Genomic DNA, 19995 nt, shown 5'->3' on the forward strand with positions numbered 1-19995 from the left:
AATGAGATTTTGCTATCTCTCCACTGAAACAAAATCAAATCCCATCCCTTCAGCTGAAAAATCACGTGTGACTCACTCTTATAGCCAGGCCATCCTGCAAATGTGGACTGCCATTAAAGTTGACTTTAACTCACCAAGAGTTGAAGCAGCTGCATATCTGTTTATTACAACAACAGTCATATGCACTCACTAAATGTCAACCTATATATCTGGGGCTACATGCTGACATAAATACATCTAATGCATGTTAATTATGAGGTAGTGTTTCACTCTGGAGATCTATCACTGCATAAGCTTTCTTAAAGGAGCACAACTCTCTCAGCGTTGAGACTGATGTGTTTGGGCCTGCTTCTATGGCTTCACTTGCCCAAGCAAAGTGCAGAAGCAAGAATGCTTTGAATAAAAATTCAAAGCTGACATGCTTTGAATAACAAATAAATAATGGCATGCAGGTAAGGATGCAATTCTGACGAGCAGCTAAGGTATCTCCCAGCTACTGAGAATGGTTTGCATAAATGGGAGAGGCTGAACGCTGAGGGCAGATCTTGAGGCTGGGGAATGGGAGCTCTGGAACCTCAGCCAGCCCTTGTGTCTCTCTCCGCCCCGGGCCCTCTTTCTTCCCAGGCAGCGGGATGAAGAGCAAGGTATTTGCCTTGAGCAACAGGAACATGTATGGAGCTAGATGAACAGAGATGGATGGGGCAGTGGATGGAGTTACCACAGGCTTAGAGGCTGCCCTGTGGCTGTGACACTGCCTCTGCATGTGAGTACAGACCTGCCTCCTCGCTGTGCCCGTCCCCTCTCCCTCTACAGTGCCTGCCAAGAGGATGCACTGCAGAGGCTGCATCTGTTGTTCAGGCAGACCTGGGTACAAAGGCCATGGGGAGCTGTGCTTCAGTGAAGACACATTTTGTCTGGACCTCTGACAGCAAGAGCCATCAGGGCTGGTGGCTGTAGCTGGAGAGAGTGGGGCAGGGGCAAGCAGGGGATATCTTGACAGGCAGGGTGTAATGGCAGCTTTGCTGGGCTAGAGAGAGGGAAGCAGAGCTCCCTTTGCTACAGAGCGGAGATCACAGGTTTATTTGCAGGGGAGAAGATGGGTTACCTGTCAGATCTGGAGGTTGGGGTGCAGAGCATCAGGACAGGCTAAAGCAGACACCAGATGTAAGGAGCACAGGAAGAGATGGATGCGTACAGAAAAGAAAGGGGAACATGAACTAAAAATATGACAAAACACTAGTACAGAGAAGGTATTTCAGGGTCTTCTTTCTTTTTATATCAGAAAAGAGGACAGACTCTCTAAATAACAGGCCACATATTCCTGACGAAGGAATCCATTTCCAGCCGCAGCCTAATGAAACGTGTGTATGTGCTGCTGCAGGAGCTCCCAAAGGTCAGGTGTACGCAGGATTCAAACAGGGGCTAGACTTCTGCACAGAAATTAAGACGGTTCATGAGGAACTTCTGGCCCATTAAGGAGCATATATTTCAGAAATTTCACAGAAAAGTTTACTGTCATGAGATTTTTGTCTAAATTTGCAGACACTAGAGGCTGAGGCGCTTTGTATATGCATTTTGAAAGAACAACTGATGTTTGGATGCTTATGTATATATAGCACCCTCCAGCTGGGGCTTTGCTTCTCTCTGGCAGAACCAGTAGGATGAGCAACAGCTTTTGCCACTGCAGATATTTGAGGAAAGCAAACATGATCAGATTTATCAAGATGTTCCCTTAGCACAGCATGAACTTTAGCTTTAGAGTTTCTAAGAGAATTGATCAGTCAGTCTCTTGAAGATAGAAACTCTTAGGTAATTAGGAAGATGGCATTATTCAGAAGCCTTTGCTTTTAGTACCCTTTACCGAACAGTTGGGTTTGGGTAATTATAGTCCCTACGGGATAGGTTTCAGTGATCGACAGCCTCCAGCAATGCATAGGCCTCATCCTCCCAGCTGCACAGAGAAGTGAAATTGCACACAGAAGCAGTTTTTGTTTGAATTTGCAGCAGCAGGGATTTGTGTGTGTGTGCATGTGTGTATGTCTGTGTTTTTTTCAGGTTTATCAATTACAAATAGAAGAGATAGGTTCAGTGCACAACGTTTCCCTTACAGCAGCACCAAAATCACTTTTGGAGTCCATCAGCAATTAATGTACTGTGATTTTTTAACTCCTTTCTTACTGGTAAACTACTCTTAAAACTCACCAAGTCAAGTGCAAAATCCATTAACCTATATGTACCATTAATGCAGTATATGAACAAAAGTGAAGGCTTTTATTCACCTTTCTAAAGGAAAGAAAAGCAGTTGCTAAAATTAACGGATGTATGCAATTACACAATACTCCTGTATATGAGAAAATCTGGAACTGTTTAGCAATAATGTCTTTCTCAGCACAGTATGTATGGCTAGAAGTAAAGTACTAGTGGATGCTGCTGCTCTCCAGTTTGCTACAAAGAATTTTTGAGCAGAACCAGCTATACTTCTTGTTATGAATAACCCAAGGTATTGCAGTATTTCTGGAATTTTCCACATCATTTTCCTGTGAAAAAGCTGGCAGATTCCACACATTTTCTTTTGAGTTATTTGGTGTTCTTTTACTTCTTAATTCAGTCTGAATTCTGAATTTCCTGGATTCCAAATATCTGTCTGATGTATTACCCATCAGGCCACTGATGTGTAGCTCTAACCTGAACAGCAAATTGAGTGAGGGGATTGATTCGATTAGCAGCTGTTCATTAGACTTTCTTTTTTCATTTTAAACTAACATCTGTGTTCTTATCTAAGGGACTATAATATCATAAACAGCACAGGGTAATTTCTTACCACGAGGAAGTTTTAGATGGATGGATTGCAATTAATTGTCAACTGCCTCTAAAGCCATTTTGAGTTGTTTTTTTTTTATTTTAGGCTAAACTGTCTGATTAAACAGTCATCAAATGGAGAGCCAAGGACTCAGATTCATTAAGCAGAGATCAAAAATCCCTCAGAAATTAAGTCTGAGGAGAGGCGGAGATTTACTTGGAGGTGCCTTGCAGGCTTTCGTTATATATGGACATGGCATAGGGATGCATTGGGCAGAGATAGCTCTGACAAATGAGCTTAATCCCTTGGAAAAATCCAGCCACCTGAGTAAACTATATTAGCTTTAGCAAAGTAACAGGCTGCAAGGGTGGTATAGCACTCTGTGAATGCATCCCAAAGATGGAGGTAGGGAAAGTGAGGCTTAGCATTTTAAGGGAATGAGGAATTTGATCTGAAGATGAGTATTTCAGGTGAAATACTCTTTTGGCAATTAGGGTAAAGGGCAGTGGTCACACATCCAGCCTCACGCAGGTGCCAACATTTCAGCCCATACAGAGGGCTTATATTCAGGTTTATGTTTCTGTGGTCTCTATGTTTTACACAGGCAGCCTTCCCTTCCCTGCACTGAAGAACACAAACTCTTCCTACTCCAGCCAATTTTGTCAGATTAACAGCCATCAGCACTGCCCAATAGAGCACCTCAGGACTCACTACAGCAACTCCTGACCATGTAACATAGGAATGATGTACTATACAAAGCTGATGATGAGCCCAGAGATTTCCATATGCTCAGAGCTCAGCTCCCCATAAAACTATTTTCTCTGCATCCATTTATCCCTTAATTAGTGTGATACCACATGAAAGCCCACACTCTCCCACATTTTCTGTCCTCACTGAAGATGTTCCAGTGTATTTAGGTCCTTCTTACAAACACAGCACAGAAATGCTTCTTTGCATTTGATCCACTTGAATGGTATAAGCACAAACAAGGAATGCTGGTTTGAAGCCAGGGCAACGAAGGAGCAGGAATGGATGCTGTAGCAAAGAGTCAGTAGCCTTTAAGCTCACAAACATATGGCATTTATTTGAACCTGATGGTTTCTTTCTGAGGCCCTGAGACACTAGGTTCATATTATGATGCAGGTCTAGCTATAGAACTTTTGTACGCATATGAAAGTTCTTCATGATGTAACTCATAGTTGCATGAGTAACCATGTGTTCTGGTTACTCACACACATGGACAAGCAGTGGGAAAGGTGCTTCTAAAGCAAAGAGAGCCATGGAGTGGCAATCTGAGTTTCAGTCAGCTCTACAAGGCCATGCACCATAGAGTGGGAGAAAAGCTGTGCCCTCTTTGGCTTTGTGTCACTGGCTGGAGGAAGTGTGAGGGCTTGTGTCATTGAGGAAGGCATTGGTGCTCAGCCAAAACACGCCTTGAATGTAAGTGACCCACAGACACCTTACATGTAAAGTTTCTATTGGCAAAACTTCCTAGAATGAAGGAGGCTGAAGAGGAGGCAAACTGAGGTAATAGGGGCATAGGAGAGAATGAAGGAGGGAGGACAGTGCAGGAGAAAAAAATAACAAAACCTGGGTAATCATCCAGGCCACAGGTGGGCAAGACAAACGCAGTCTCAGAAGTAGAGTCCCACCAGTGTGCCTGGTGTCTTATCTGCCATCTGAGCCCACAGCTGGATCTTCTCTCCCCTAGGCAGAGGACATGAGCTCCACCTCCATGCTAGCACTTTTCCGTAGGTCAGGAGAAAAAAAGAAATAATTATTCAGCTGACAGGCCCTGCCTGAATTTGTTGCCTGCTCTGATTGCCATGAGGCACAGGGGCAAGTACACAAGCCTGCTCCTGTTCCAGAAAGCTCCCACTGCTGAGATGACCCAAGTGTACATGATGTGTAAGCTTTCAGAAACCCCAGTGGATCTCTCTGATGAGTAATTGTGTTTATTTGTTTGTACAGATGGTAGTGAACACCTTAAAACCTCAGTGTGGGATTTCTGTTTGCTGCACTGTCTGGTTAAGAGGGTTCCCACTTGCATATAAATTGTGTTGGTTGCTTCTGATTTTCTGTAACCATCCTTTCAGCTCATTCAGCATCTATAACAACCAGCCAGCACTAGATCCGTGAAAGTTAAGCTCCTAACAATGTTAGACACCTTGCTGGGAATGTATTCCCCCACAGGAATTTCACATCCCATTTCTGACGAATAATGCTGAAATGCAGGAATTCTCCTCTAAACAACTATTTCAAATCTCACCTGATCCCTGCTGACAGTGTCTGTGATCTAAACCACTGAAAAATGTTATTTCCACTGCACAGGCCATTTTTTCTACTGCCTGTGTTAGAAGACTTACCAGTACTGGTCAAAACTGAAGCAGCTGCCTCATCTCTTACTCATGGCCCAGTCACCAGAGGTGGAGCAAGACCATCTGGGTTCACCTGCAGAAGAAACAGCCACACTGCACAAAAAACAGATGTCTTCAGCTCATACAGGTGGGAAGCAGAACAGGGAGGACCAATAACTCTTCAGCCAAATTAGGCAATCTTATTTTACTCATTAGGAGATGGACCAGAAATTTATCCCATGAAACTGAATCTTCCTTAGGCTATCGAATTGTGGTACCTGAATACTCTAGTAAACAATGGATTAAAATGTAGAAAATCAATAAATACAGTTATTTCAACTGACACTGAGACCTGGATAGTGTTTAAAGGATTTTGAGGGACAAACATCTATATATTGAAAGTAATAGTGAGCAAGAAAAACAAGGGTTTTACTGTTACTAAATGGACTCAACTGTTGCTGCTGTCTTCACAGAAAATGATGAGGACTCTGGAATTAATTTAAAAGACAGCATTATATCTGTCTGGATTAAAGCAGCACTATCTATGTCAACTTCCATCATCAGCTTTTTGAGAAGTAAGATGCTTCTTGTTAATCAAACTCTGGAGGACTGAGTTTCCAAGAATGACATAAGCAGTTATCTTAAGCATGCTACACTGCATATCTTAGCCCCTAGCCAATTCAGCTGCATATCTAATTGCCATTTTCTGTCTCTCCTGTATAGAACCAGGCCTGGCCAGGCAGAAGGAGGAGAGGAGTCATGTTGTTAAAGCAACGTCTCTCAGCCCATCCATATGAGAACAGTCACTGGCACAGGTGCTGGTAGTGGAGGGGATGCAGTAGTAAGGCTAGTTTCAAGCTTCAGGGCTTACAGAAGGAATTTGATTTTGCAGATGGTGGTCTAGCCCACTATGCCTCTCTCTGGTTACTGTTCTGGAGCTCCTTGAGGGCTCATGTGGGGCAGCAGTGGGGTGCAGCCTTGTTGTGATGCGTACAGGCATCCATGCAAGCTGGCAGCATGGGGAAGGAACAGGAAGTTATGTGGCCTAGCACCAGCAATGCCTTGCAGTGCTGTAGTAAGCAGCAAGGAAGCAGACAAAAGCCCCTGGAGCTTCCCTGCAGGGCCCAGTGATCCTCTAGGAGGAGTGATGCTGTGAACCATTAGGGTATGGGGTATCTTGATTCTGGAAAAATGGCCTGCCACACACTCGAGGCAATTCCAATAGCCAAGAGCAGCACCACACAGCTAAAATGTAGCTGTCCTAACACACACGCACAGAGCCCCCCTTCTAGATGCTCAGTGCTATTGATGCTCTGCCACTGTGGTTCCGCTCATGCCCTGCCTTAACACTGTTTGCAAAGTACCCTGCATTTTACTGGAGCTCACGTGCCTGTTTATGCCCCTGCCTGTGCTTGCTGCTGGCTCCCCTGCAGCCAGCCTTGTTTTCATGTCCTCAGAGCACAGCCCACCTTCTGCTACCACCAACCGCTAAGTGAATCTACTATAGACAAGCTCTGCTTCTTTGGAGGGTTCTCCTGTCCCATGATGACTATGGGAGAGTGGCTAAAATCTCCACTAAAAATTTTTAGGAAGTATTTAGTACCTTCCATTTTAGTCATTCATTTTACTAGCGCCACTTACCTAGAAAAAAGTGAATCAGTCTCTGTGGGAACCACCTTTCTCTGACTGTTCCTCCTATATCCTTGAGTTTCTACACCATAAAATAGTCTCCCTTGCTATGCTTCAGGTTCCACACACCAATTCTCCTCCACCATGTTTCAGATGGAAGAAAGGACTCTGAATGCTAAGCTTTAAATCTAAATACTTTCTTGAGTACAGGCAAAGTTGCCATTCTGGTTTTTATTATATGGAATTATAGTTAAATGTGATTGTGCATATATATTATTTCCTACTATGTTGTTAAGCAAAATTTCAGCAGAAATATTTTGCTCTTTCCTTTGTCAATTTTCAAGTCTATTCTAGGATCTAAATTGAGGAAAAACCTGATTTGATTCAAGTAAGATTGACTTGAGTTGGGATCAAGATTATTAACTTGATTATAGACTGTTTCATCTCTTCAGGGGTGAAAGGAATTTCCATTTACCTTAGCATCAGTCCAAGCAACTGAAGAAAGATTTTATATTTTTTTACTTTATCTTGCTGCTTTTCTATGCTGGGTCTTGTTATAACTCTCGTGGTCCAGACTACAGAGAAACACAAAAACCCTTCACGTTCTCCAATGCTCTCAGTCACTCACCATTACTACTTTTCTGTGCAGACTCGCACAGATCCCAGTCTTTACTGTAAAGGTGCCTTATTAGATGTTGTGCACATAAGGCATTGTGCATATCAGCAATGTGTACATCAGCAGACACATCTGACCATTAACTGGATAAAATCCTCCAAAAGAACAGTGCATAATATTTAAATAAAACTGTGCTGTGATACAGCAGTTCCTGCAAGAGATGGTTGCCTTTTATCCTTGTATCTGTATGTGTTTGTATACATCACCAGCTCCAGCCGCTGAAGTGAGTAGCGATAAAAGATTTATTTTGAGACAGTACATTACCTTGAATAGCATCACAGTCTTGGGTACCAGTGACAAATGAATAATGGAAGCACTTTTTCTGCCAATAGTCTGTATATTTGTCTATTGCAGCTCCTGCCAACAAGCTTCTGAATTAGAGTTTGCGTAACTAGGGCATGAATTTACATAGAGTATGAATAGCTATTATTTACTATGGGTTGTTTTGCAGATGCAATACATTTTTATACTTTTATTTCTTAAACCGTATTTCTCAGAAACCAGAAAGCAAGCAGGCAGTCTTTCATTTAATTTTTAAACTGATGAATGCAAAGTGGCAAAGCTGATCAGTCCTATAACTCCACAGTAAATCTTCTTTTGAGTTTAGAACTTAATATCCTTATGCACATGGTCTGCCCCTTTGGTGCACAAACTGGCAGCTAACTTGCACACAAGAAGGAGGTATCTGCTTCAGACGGGCTACATTCATATTTTTTTGCCAGTAAGCTTTGTTATCAATCCTTTCTCACCTAGCCTATGCACTGAATGAAGATCAAAAGGTAAATGACTGTTCAGCTGAAGACCAGACATAGATATTTTGGGGTGCTGTAGGAGTTTAACCCCCATCACTGCTACTGAGCTGTGTCTGTGCAGCATCTGCAGTGTCTGCTACATAACCTGGCTCTGGCTGTATGGCTGACACTGGAACTACATCCTTTCCTGAGATATAAGGAAAGGATCATAAGGTGGAGGCAGAATGGAAAAGGTTAAGACCAACCAAACTTTGGCCTATTTCCCATCTCCTTCTAAAGAGATTTATGCCTAGGAGAAACAAAGGGACAAGTGGTCCTTGCTTGAGGGGATAGACCTTGGCAAGGCCAAAGAACAGGTTTAGGAAACCACTGTGCACCCATGCCCCATCCCGTGCAGTCTGCACAAGAACTGCCTGCGCTTCTGTCCTCAACAATTGAGACAGACAGAGACAGGATTTTTAGAAATGGGTCTGACATATCACATTCCCTCGGCAATGACCAGTGCCAAATCACATTGACTTCTGCTGTTTCTGTCCCAGTCTGGACCTTATCCCAAGGTTATCTCAAGGTTGGAAGGAACCATGCTCCTCATTTCTGCTACCCTGAAGAGCTGATCTCTGTTCATGTTTGTTTGTGAAATTCCTCCCTGATTATATCTGTCCTCTTGGAAGGATGCCATATTTATTTTCGTTGAAAAATATTGGCTAAAAATCACCATATTGTTTGTGCTCCTGCATTTGTTGCTAGCTATTGGTTTGTGTTGTATATCCCTTGATTTCACCTCTGACTTCCAAACCTTCAACACTTCCTTTCTGCTTCCCTCCCCTTGACCATCGGTTTCTTGTTTCTGGTCTATTTCAATTACGCTCTCTTCGCTTCCCAAAGTCCACCCTGAGGCTCCATCATTTTCACTCCTCCAGCCACATCCCAAAACAGACTAGAAGCAGCAACATAGCAGAGATCACAGGCCACCCCACAGAGATAGAGTGGGCAAGGGGCTGCCACTGAGTAATCTTACCCTGCATGGGTCTTGCTGTGATCTGGTGAGGAGAAGCTACATGAAAATTTGCATTCAAATCTCATCCTAACAAGGCTGCCTACAGCACACAAGTCTTGACTCCTATCAAAAGCTTTTATTACACATTTTGTCATTACTGGGAGAGTTGCTAGATCATGGGATCACGAGACGTCTGCTTTACTTGCCTAGATCCGCAGAGCTTTGCAGGCTGCTGTGCAGCTGTATTGTGTAACTCACATCTTCTGGAAATTTTTTTTTACGTATAAGTTTTGGTTACACACAAAATAGCACCGTATTTAAAAGAAAAACATTGATAAAAAAAAACCCAGAGCATCGGTGGAGCTCACTGTACTGCACATTGATTTCAAAATCAGATTTCATAAGACAGCAGATTTGTACAAGTCTCTTACTCCAATTAGACTTCCAGGTTTAGCAAGCACTGTCAGCTGAAAAGAAATGTGTTAAGAGCTCAGCAAATGCTGAGTCACAGTGGACACCTTATAACTACTCTGTCTTATTCCAACATACATAAATTGGCTGTTGTCATTTTCCCTGCAGTGATGGGTGACATAATATACTAACATCAAGACACAACTGTAAGGAAGTCCAACTGAGAAGAACACAATCTTAGTAAGCGTTAGGTTTGAAGAGAGATTTGTAAAACTGCCACAGCAAATTCATTCACAAACTTCATTCAAACACTGTTCACAGAGAAAAGCATGTCACTGAGTATAGCAATGCCTCAGCCTCCGCAGACGTGCCTGATGGCAGAGAATAACCCATTCTGCAGGCCAGTGCTATGTATTAGTCACCAGGCACCTTTTATAGTTGAATTATAGATCTACGTTCCCTTTTTAACAGCAAAAGAGAGGAGTAGTAACTGAAAATGAATGATGTTGCATGCATTTTAATTTGCCTTGCACCAGACAGTTCAGCCCAACTGCAGACTGTTAAAAACCCAGTATATTTTCTGCATAAATGAGCTCAGTCATTAGTGCCACCCAGAGCAAAGGAGTGATGCTTCATATCTGTCTTAAGCCTTCAACACACTCATCTTCGCAAGATTTCCATTTGCAGAGAACTAAGGCACAGAGCAACTAAGTATCAAGAACTTGTTTGAGCTGAGGTAAGTTTCATCCCTAAAGCTTGTAAGAAGAGGATCAGAGTTCATACGCAGACAATCTTCCTTAGGTCCCTCATCTAAACTCTAACTCCTCTCACTGGCGACAGAGGAAAGTTAATATTTGACATCTCTGCTTGCCCTTTGTAAAAGATGAGTCAAAGTGCTTTTCCTCCTGTGAAGAGACCGATTATGTCAAAAGTGCCCTCTGATGCTGAGGCAGTGTAACCTGGCCCATCCCTGTCCCTGGTGAAGGACGAGACGGCTGCACCATCTGCCTTTCTCCTTAGAAAGGCTGGCTTACCAAGGCACAGGGTGGCCAAAGGCTGCTGCAGCCCAGCTGCCCAGGTGCCCTCCTCACAGGTCACTGTACCATGTAAGCTCAATCACATCCTAAACTACATTTTAAACCAGCTCAGTTTTTGTCCTTACTATTTTTCAAAGTCCACCACAGAATTTCACTGCTCTGAGTTCATAAAAACCTTCTTATTTCCCAACCAGATATATTCCTGACTGGGAAATACTTCTGTGGGCAGGAGGTGATAGCCAGGCTCATATGGTTTTCCCTGCCTGCTGCCTCCTCTTACCCTGCCAGACAAAGAGCACTGGGCTAATGGGACCACACTTGTGAAAGATGCCAAGGGTTTCTGGGAGAGGGCTGATAACAGTGCCATGATGACCTGCAACAGGACCGCTCTAGAAAAGGAAGCATGGCCCCTTGCCAGGACTCAGCTGGTTGTGGGGGCTTCCAGTGCCTGTGCACTCCCTCCCCAGCCCAGCCATTAGGTCCTGTGGGCCAGCAGGGTAGGTAGCAGGGACATCCTGGGTATTGGGACCACCTGTGACATGTTCTGGAGAGAACAAGGAAAGGCTCTTTGCACCCTTATCTTCTTTGCACGTTCATTCAGGGATCTGACTGTAAAGCTGCTGATCTGTGTATCTCTTAATACATCTGGAGAGAAGGAAAAGATACATTAATTTTTTATTAAACTGACAAAACAGCAGAGAGTCTGCCTCTGATGAGAGTCTGGAACACAACTTGAAGTTACTCTATCCTCTGTGTGAACAGTAACACAACAGGCAGGATCCTGATCCCCTCTCCTCCTTTTTTACCCAGGGCTGACACTGGGAAGCTTGGTTGTGCTGCTGCCACCAGTTTACTCCAAGGGAACAGAGATCTGTATGAGGTTCAGAGTTCTTTTAAAGGCTTAAAATAGGCCACAGCTTGGCTAGAAATCTAAATTAGAAATCCGTTTCCAAGGTTTTAACCAGCAGCACCAGCCATCATGGCGGCAGGCTGGAAAGTTGGGCACGCAGCTGTGCACCACTTCCCATGTCCAGGGCTGGAACATTTCAACTGGGGAAGTGTGGAGAAAACTAAAGGGACAGGAACCATTTAAAGAAAGAGGAAGGCTTGAGGGTTCTGGGAGGGTCTTGCTTTTACAGAAGCAGAGCAGTGGGCTGCCGAGACATCCTGGTCCTGCTGTTAATCAAGGGAAGCATCCCAATAAAACAGCCCCACAGTAACAGATGCTGTAGCTTCATTTTATTTGCTGCCAGGATGTCCCCTTTAACACATGTATAAATAGAGTGAATGATGTATAATACCTGCCTAAGAAGTTATAAACTTAGCTCCTAAGTACTTACACACTTCTTTGCTCAGTCCTTCCCACTGTTGTGCCCATAGCTGAGCTCACTGTTGGCACCAGTTAGGTTTTGCCCACTTCCCAAAGCAGTAAATTTGGCCTGTTTATTGCTCCTGTCCTCTTCCAGATGCTGCACTTGAACAGACTCTTTTGGGCAAATATTTCAGGCTTCAGTATGACACCAGCTGACTGCAGCTAGAGAAAATGACTGAAAGCAGTGTTATGGTAAGGGAGCAACGTAAATAGAGGGACCAAATTCTAAGCAACTGGTTTTGTTTTGCATTTAGCTCTGAAGTCAGCTGCTATGTATCAGACCTAGCAAGGGTGCTATGTGATAGAAACCTTGTCTGATCTTTTCCAGCCATACCATTTAGTCTAATAAAAGACAGCCTGTAGGGGCAAGTCTCAGAGTTACAGAGAGTAGTGAGGAACCCAGCACCCACTGCTGCTAAATGCACCTTCACTGTGGCAGGGTGGATCTCAGAAAAAAGCTCATGGGAAGACATGAGCACACAACAGGGGTGCTTTGTTTGTGAGGGCAGCTCTAAACAAATGCTTTGTCTTACCCATGTCCTTGTACTACCACAGTTATAACAAGACAATCACTGATGTCTTTCAGTCATGTCATCCGCTTGCCATTATTCTGTTGAAAAAGAAAGAGAGGACTCACATTTCCACTGCATAGCTGCAGCAATTAGAAATAGCTGCGCATGTATCAGTGGAAATTTCCAAGGGCGATACGCAAGGTGCTTTCCTCTTATCTCTCATAACAAATATATCTCTGGCAGCTTCCAGGCACAAAGGTTTGTGTGAAAATCAAAACAGTCAGGTTTTAACTCTTGTATGCTTTTCTTTTGATAGTCTCAATAAAAGCAAAAAGAATCACAAAAAGTCTTCAATAGGACATAATCTTTATGTGACATGCAAACACCTCTCTGAAACTGCAGAACTGTTACGATTAATCTGCTTGTACATGAAGAACCCTTGAAAAGCAATAGAAGTCCGTAAAATGAGCACTAGTGTTGAAAAATAGATCAGTTCAAAACCTATGATTTGATTTCTGAAAAATTTCATGCATGTCAGCCCAAATACACCTAGGCATGCACATGCACACATGCACACAAATATGAATGTTTTTGCTAAAACAATGTTTTTATGACTATTTTTCAACAAATATTCTGGACTGCTCCACCAAAAAGTTCTTTTTTAATCAAAGGAAATTGTGGAGATCCTCGACAGTATGAAATGTGTTTGCAACAATCCTGTATTATTAAATCCTGATGGGGCATCCATTTCATCCTATTCAATAAAGCCCTCTATAGATTTTGATTCTTTCCTTTCTTGAAGCAGGCTAACGCTTCCTGCTGTAGGCTCTGGATGTGCACCCTTTTGAGCATTCTATCCAAGGATTGCTCTTGTTGCCTGTCACTGTAGTGAAGATCAGATAACCTGGGTTTTCTTCCCTAACTTTACCTTTGACTTTGCTTGTGCCCTTAGAAATGTCTGTAGCATTTCACTTTGTACAACAGCCCACTTTCATAAAGACAAGTGGGGTTTTCAGCAGCCACACCTCACACCTCACGTATATCTGACTGCCTTCGATCTTTACTGAAACACATCTCAACCTTCCACCACTTGACACCACCTATTTCTTTTCTTGTTTTCACGTAATCATTTTTTTGTTAGCCCTCAAGAGGGGGACCATTAGAACAATTCTTACCAGTTATTTAACAGCTTTGATGGCCGCTGTGTTATCATTGGAGCCCAGCAATACTGGCCTTAAGATAAACTGCAACTACTTTTCCATCCTATACCCCATCCACACATGGGAAAACCACGCTTCAACCACTGAAGGTCTAACATATGCACAGGGTGGATTCTCAGGTGACCTTGGTCATAAATCCCATGTTTAAAAGACAATTTAACCCCATCCCTAAAAAATCTTGAACATCTAAGGGAGTCCAGTGCATCCTTCTCCAGGAGGGCGAACTCCCTGCAGAAAATATACATGAATTCTCTTTCTGCTTGCTGCTTCACTGTTAAAGGTTATGAACCTGCTAATTACTCTACTCTGAAACAAAGTCATGGGCACGCTGTTTGCATAAGAGCTGATCTTGTTGATACAGAACATTTCACACTCAACCCAGCCTTCTAATACTGTCAGACAGTCATTTGAACATGGCAGAGGTGTCTAAGTCTCATACCCGTATCTAAACACAAGTATTCACCCTGAACTACTGTGCCTCCTGGGTTGCAACTAATTCTGGGGACTTGGCTGGGTATCTTACCCAGACGAACCACAGTTTCTCATTCCCCACTTGGGCTACTGTCCAGGCATCCCATACAGACTTTTGGCATAGACACAGGTGTGCTGAGCTATCAACTTTCAGCATAATCATGAATCCTTACTCTAATTGAAGGGACCATTCCTACTGTGAGCTGCAGTAAAGGCCGTTGACACTGGAAAGGAGATTAGCTCATATTTACCCCATTCAAAGACAGCTACATCATTTGAATGATGTTCAGTATCTCCACTGAAGAAGGTTATGTGCAAACAAAGGAGCCATTTACAAAGCATTTACGAAACAATTCCAAGAGATTGTTATAAATCTCATGTCTTGTGCCTAGATAGAGTCCTGCTGAATATCATTCAGTTCAGTTTGAAAGAAATGGCTGTCAAGATCACAGCCAAACTGGCTGTTAAGCCCCATTTTTGGCAAATAGAATTCCCTGCCACTGAACTCCAGTCTTCCAGAGTCAGTGTTGTTACCCTTAGCCAGGCAAACTAAATCTCTGGCCTGGAAGTCCTTAGCTTGACTGCACTGAGGGAGTGGGAGGTGTGCCCTTTGCATCCAGGTTAGCAGTAGAAACACTCCTTTAGGCAATATGAAGAAAGTGGCCAAGCCTGCATACTGTAAAAAAAAAAAAAAAGATATTTTCCAGTGGTACCAACACTAACATCCATCAAGTAATGTGTCATCTTATAAACTCCTATATTTAGTCTATTTTTCACCTTTGATGATGTGTTTTATCCCTAGAACCCCATCATACCTCAAGAAATTGTTCCTCAGTAATTCTTCCAAGAGTCATCAATGCCATTCACAGGTGACCTTCCAAATATCAGGAATAAGCCTCAAATACAGCCAGTGACTGAGTCTGATAATTCATGGTCTTAGTTCCAACTTGGTTCCCTTCATTCCTTTCTCACCACTCCAGAGCAAGGCTGAAATCCAACTGCTTTGCATGTGCACTGCATTGACATGCTGCCAATGACTGTAAATTGGACCTTTAGGAAAGGTAGAGATCACAGACCTACAGGATGCACCATCACCAGGGAGGCTCACAGAGGGGGCAAGCAGCTCTGACAATGTAATAAATGCCTCAGACAGTCAAACAATGTAATTGTCTGTGCTTGAGAACTGTATGGACGTTGATGAAAAAGCATCTGCAAGATTTTTGTTCTGCTTATCTCTAGGAGCACTCCTGTCTTTCTGCAGTGTTAAAAGCCAGCCCTCCATCTTCAGATAGAAGGAGACCAAGGGCAGGATGTCTGTGACGGTGCCATCTCAGACCCACATGTCACCCACATTTGATATTTATTGTGGCTGCTCTCAAAACACATCTGTTTTTCAAGTGCATACCATTCAAGCAGCTTTCTGAAAATTCAGATGTTTACACAGAGGTTTTAGCTTACACCAGCAAACTCCCTTTACACAGAGAGGCTGCAGTTCTGTGTCTGTACATGTCTGTCTGTGTCTCTCCTATGCAAATGTGTCCCTCTGGCTCTGACCCTAAGGTTTAGTTGCAACCGCACCAGGCAATCTTTTCTGTGCAGTTTCACAAAGCAGCAGTGCTTAAGTATTCCTGTGGGCAGCTGATGAATTTGGGTGTACTGCATGGTAAAAATGTTTGTGTTTTATAGAGAGCACAAAGAAGCCTTAAGGAATATCCTTGCAGGAATTTTTGCTGATGCAGTTTGTTTTGTTGCCTCCTAATTGGAAGGAGGCCTTGTTATCAGCATTTGTGCCCAGTTGCACAGATTGTTTACCTGCTGTGAGGGAGCCGCAGTGCTCGGTATTTTAAGTCAGAGCTACTAATACCATTATTTTCTGAGAACACAGCCAATAAAAATATCAAAGCCGCCCAAGGTTAACATGATGGTACCCCTCCTCAGCTTTGGCCTCCAGCTATAAGAAGCTTTGTGGTTACTCAGGGAAAATCTCCCAGTTCTCAAAAGTTTAATTTTTAAGAGAATGTAAAGTAGAACAGATTTTGCTACTAAGGTTTATTCCAAGAGCAATGACAGTTTCAAGAGCAGAGTCCCATTCTTGATTCCCAAGCCCTTCTGAGATCCTCTTCGTAAACTCCAGGTGACTTTATCTGAGAAGCAGTTGTGAAGGGCTTGCTAGACACCAGCCAGTTCACATCAGTATCGATAATGGGAGCTGACAAAAAAAGGATTCTGTTTCTGGATGGTCCCCACAAGGTACAGTGAGGCCAGAAGCCCTCTGACCTGAGGTTGGGTGGAATGTGGTCAGAGTAGTCCCTGCTCTGGAGGATGAGTGGATCTCAGACCACAAGGTGATGAGGAATGTGGGTCAGTGATTCAATGCATTTCCTTGGAACCACTCAGATTTATTAGTGTCGTGGTTTAAACCCAGTCAGGTAATTCGTTCACTCACTTCCCCCCCTTTCTTGCCCTCCCCCTGCTCTCAGAGGGACGGAGAGGAGAATCGAAACGAATGCAACTCCCACGGGTTGAGATAAGAACAGTTTAGTAACTAAGGTATAACACAAATCACTACTGCTACCACCAATGATAATAATGATAAAGGAAATAACAAGGGAAGAGAATACAACACCTCAGCACCAGCCAACCAATAACTTGCTCCCCTCAGCCCGACCAAGCACCGACCGATACCTCCTCCAGCCCTGCAGTCTCCCAGCCCTTCCGGCTAACTCCCAGTTACATCCTGGGCATGACGTGCTGTGGTATGGAATACCTCTTTGGTCAGTTTGGGTCAGGTGTCCTGTCTCTGCTTCCTCCCGGCTTCCCCTCCTCCCTGGCGGAGCATGAGGCTCACAAAGTCCTTGGCCAAACCAAAACATCGCTATCAGCTCTGTTCCCGAGCCGAAAGTCAAAACACTGCACTGTACCAGCTACCAAGAAGGAGAAACATGACTGCTACTGCTGAACCCAGGACAATTAGGAATGGCCCTTTATAAGGAATGAAACAAGAAGCATTTCTTTTTATATAGAAAGACAGGGAAGGAGGAAGTTGATACTCTCAGCAACTGAAACTAAGAGAATCTGGAAACTCTTGTTTAAAGGGTATCTTCTCAGAAACCTTTGTTTAATTTAACATCAATGCACTCATCAGACACTTTTTTAAATGGATTCCTCTCAAGAAAGTTTATGTTTTCCCTGAAGCATCCAGGAAATGCCTGCATTTACATGTTCAATGCTTATACATTAAATGGGAAATATGTGTTTGCTAACACATTACATTACAGAGTGAGGCCATTTTTTTTATTATTATTCCTTTTATTTATCAGGCTGATTGCAGCATTTTTTGTTTAATCGAGCACATGTTTGCTGTCTACATCTGTGATGGCAAAGCCCCAAAATGGGATGTGAAATAGGGAAGTGGCTACAATTCACCAAAGACCACCACTTGTTTGCATGCTTCTGTCTGAAACAGGTGGATCTGGAGGGAGTTATTTTGAGCTTAAGTTAATGCTGACCTCAGCTGAAATAATTTGCCCTCTCGCTCTTCCTCCAATACAGAGTCAAGAGGGAGCTGTCTGACTGCTGCGTGTGATTGTACACATCTGTCAACAGAATCAGAGATCCGAATGCAAAATGTAGCGCTCGGGAACACCATGTGGGTTTCCAACACTCCCTGAAGGACACGAGGACCATAAACCAGTGAATGGATTACAATAAGGCATAAATAGAGCATTTTTGTCTGTGACAGATGTAACCCTGCTCTAACACTGCTCTACATTTATTTAAAGGAAAATGGTCTCTATTTCAAACCAGGTTTCTGAATTTCAAATGAGAATATCAGTTGTAACCATTTTTCCATGGGAATAATCGTAAGCCTCCTTTGGAGGTGGTTTGGCAGTGTTGTTTTGGAGGGCGCAGGCCATTAGCTCCCACAGAGCACCCCTTCCCCAGTGAGCACAAGACCAGAGAAGGGACTGCAGGCTTCTGCATATCTTGCCGCCCCAAGCAGGGAAAGGCTTGCTTTGCTGCCCTGGCTTGCCATTTGAAGCCTGCAGCACCACGAGCCAGCCAGGCTGTAAAAGAGTTATGAGGAATAATGTCCCAAAGCCAAGAAGCAGGTGTGAGACATGCTTCTCACTTGTGCAGACATATGCTGCAAAATGTTGCAACCTTTCCCGCATATTATCTTAATGTATAGTCATTAGGCAGGACAGAAAGGAGAGCGCGCATATGGAAAACGTCTCTTATTTGGAGACAGGAGCATGTACTTCCCTTTGATGCTGGCACATGCAAGGAAATACTGATATGCCAACTCCAAACTGCAGATCACAACCTGATAAAGAGACAATCTCAAAGAAGGCAGGAATTTTACCACGTTTTAGGTTATAAATATTTTTTTATGAATTATTCCCAGAAGCAACACAGCTGGATCCTGGATGACTGCATCGGTAAGTCCTACCAGGGAAATAACTTGAAAGACAGAGATGTGGGATGAAGGTTGTAATAAGTTCAGGTAATGTGGGCCTGTGGCATTGTGTTAGCTCATTCCTTGGACAGCCTTTGATGTACTCACAGCTTTTGAGTCAGGAAAGGAAACATGCATGTCAAATAGCTGGGTAAGAGGGTGTAGCTGAGTAGAATATTCCTATCAGTAAATGGCCAGATTCTAACACCTTTGAAGTGCTGGATTATTTTATTTTTCCCTGAAAGTAAATCCTGATGACCTCCAATGACATCTAAAGTATTCTAGACTCTTAAACCAGCCAAGAAGCAATCACAGACACTGATTTGTCATAGGAAACAAACCCACAGAGTAGCTGATGGCTGGGGTTTAAGGAATTGTTGTATTGTATTACCAGGCAGAAACTGGTAGAATTCAGGCAGAACAAAATAATCCTGTCACTGAAAAGTCTAATTGAAAGGACCCTATCGGTTAAGGGGTGGTTATCTGCAGATTTTTGAAAGATTCAGGCATTAAGTGAGAATAAGAATCATGTATTTATTAGCGATGAGATAAAACCAGGATCTTCAAAAGTTTGCCTGAACTGCCAAAAATTAAAAAACAAACCCCACAAGTACAGGCAAAGTTGCTTGCAAAGTAACTTTTCATGGGAAAGGGAGGGAGTTTCATTTCTTGGAATATTAAAAAACAGCCAAAACCTAGGAAATGAGTTGCAGAAAATGGATGTACATTTTCATAGAGATGAATTAGGTGAACTTCCTGGCACAACAGGAACACAATTTTTTCATCTCTGTCTCTATTCCACTTTAGCTACAGAGGCATATCATACTGGTGTAACAATCCAATGATTTTGTAGGCTTGATCTTTTGGCACAGGCACATAAATATACGTCAACAAATTTCTTCCTTTCTCTTAGATTTTTATATAGATCACACCCTTCACTGCTGTTCTGTTCCCAGCTGGGGAGATGTTCTGTGACTTCCAGGTCAAACAATTTCAGCGGGGTTCAACAGCAAAAATAACACACTGACGTAAATCCGTGAACATTTATTCAGCCGCTATTGAGTCCATGTTCAGGCTTGGTCCTGTGGCTTGTACTGCCCTTTCTGGATGTGTGCACGGAGGGACAGAAACAGGGCCACTACAGCCATGCAGCCTCCAGCTGTCACATTTCTCCACCTATTTTCTTAGCCTTTCACATCCACTGCTGAGATCCCAGTCATACGAAATCTTGGGCTTTCCCTCAGTGGTGCCCAGAGAAGAGAAGATATTAATGAGGAAGCACATAGCTCTTCTACTCTCCAA

The 19995-nt window shown here is 43.2% G+C and overlaps 1 long non-coding RNA gene across 1 annotated transcript; it reads left to right on the top strand.

Moving 5' to 3' along the window:
* The first annotated feature begins 3887 nt into the window (after window positions 1–3887).
* LOC134175590 (uncharacterized) lies at window positions 3888–18900 on the top strand. The gene is made up of 2 exons (XR_009969058.1): window positions 3888–4131; window positions 17787–18900. It is a non-coding gene; the product is annotated as an uncharacterized LOC134175590 (long non-coding RNA).
* Window positions 18901–19995: the final 1095 nt, after the last annotated feature.

The sequence above is a fragment of the Pezoporus occidentalis genome, unplaced genomic scaffold (assembly GCF_034315485.1).
Source record: "Pezoporus occidentalis ecotype Australia unplaced genomic scaffold, CSIRO_AGI_Poc_V1 ctg7, whole genome shotgun sequence".
NCBI classification, from domain to species: domain Eukaryota; kingdom Metazoa; phylum Chordata; class Aves; order Psittaciformes; family Psittacidae; genus Pezoporus; species Pezoporus occidentalis.